The sequence below is a fragment of the Trichophyton rubrum genome, assembly GCF_000151425.1.
Source record: "Trichophyton rubrum CBS 118892 genomic scaffold supercont2.10, whole genome shotgun sequence".
In the NCBI taxonomy this organism is placed as follows: Eukaryota; Fungi; Ascomycota; class Eurotiomycetes; order Onygenales; family Arthrodermataceae; genus Trichophyton; species Trichophyton rubrum.
Window position 1 is genome coordinate 514,207 of NW_003456419.1, and position 899 is coordinate 515,105.

The following is an 899-nucleotide window of genomic DNA, read 5'->3' on the forward strand; positions in this document are numbered from 1 at the left end:
AAAAGCAAACAAAAATTCCCCCTTGGACGAAGACGCCGTTCACGTCTGTGCTTTGACCCTCTTCCTCTCTCGTTTATCTTCATAACGTTCTCCTTACATCGTATGTAACTTTACTTATCTCGTCGATTACAACTGATGAATGTGTGTATATTTTCTTTTTTGGCGGTTCAGCCGCCACAGCTACAGAATTCCTTTTTTTTTTTTTTTTGAGTCGCTTTTAGGGTGGGTGAGGGTGTTGTCAACGAATCCCGGTATCTTGGTCTTCTGGTCGGTACACCCGCCTGCCACTCGCTCGTCATAGGTGGTAAAATTGTAACCAGCATAGCCAAAGAAAAGTTGCGGCAGCCCTTACACAGACGAACAGAGGACGGCATTCTTGCTCCGTGTAGAATACAAGGCAGCACTGCATGTTCCTTCCATCGCCAGTCCTGCCCTGTTTTGCTTCCGTGGAAAAAAGGGGGGACAACCCCGTAAAATATACCAGGAAATAGCCTTTCGAGAGCATGTCCGTACGACCATTTGTTTGTATACAGGGCTCGAGCCATCATCTATGGTTGCCAGGCCCTCCTCTTATCGCCGATATGAAACTGATTTTTGTTCCACCTGGACCTGGGTAGGGAGAATAGGTGCACCCTACCATTTGGCCATTTTTATCAGTTATCATGCCGCCCATTCTCGATGTGAAAGGGGGACGATGATGCTGCAGAGTGATAGTAATAGTTGCTGGAATTCCCAGCTTCATCGAAAGTTAAATCCACATCTGTCATACACATGTACTCCATAACTGTGTGGTACATAACTGGGCGGCGGATGATAGGCACTTTTCCCCCGGCGATAACAAGTTGGTTTTTGGATAATTCCTCCGAAGGACTTCGCAGGTCCTCTAGGCTTTGCTTGCC